We start from the raw sequence: 441 nt of genomic DNA, 5'->3' as shown, positions 1-441 counted from the left end.
AACTGAAAAGAAAAATGAGGAAAGAATAAAACATTTTAAATTTATTCGAAGATAGAAATATTTTATGTACAAATATATTTGAAAAATATTATTTTATTTTAAAAGTCAAATTGTGATTGATTTAATTTTTTAGTTAGAGTCAAAATTATTGACTTATGTTTTTGATATATAAAAGTAGCAAAACTTTTATTGACTCATGTTTGATGAGTTTGGTTTAAAAGTTTTATTTAATATTTTTAATTAATCAAAATATAAATAAAGTGGTAAAGTGCATCTTTAAAGTTTATAAGACTAAAAATAAAAGGAGCATTGTAAATATAATTTATAAAAACTAATTAATAGAACATATGAAGAGAGGGCTTTTAATAAATATTTTATATGTAAAAAATAAATAAATAAATAAAATTATATTTTATATGTATTTATTTTTAAAATATGAGA

The sequence above is a fragment of the Cupressus sempervirens genome, chromosome 2 (genome assembly GCF_028749045.1).
Source record: "Cupressus sempervirens isolate cs-2001-9-10 chromosome 2, ASM2874904v1, whole genome shotgun sequence".
Lineage (NCBI taxonomy): Eukaryota > Viridiplantae > Streptophyta > Pinopsida > Cupressales > Cupressaceae > Cupressus > Cupressus sempervirens.
The sequence above is the reverse complement of the archived record's forward strand: the minus strand, read 5'-3'. Positions refer to the sequence as shown.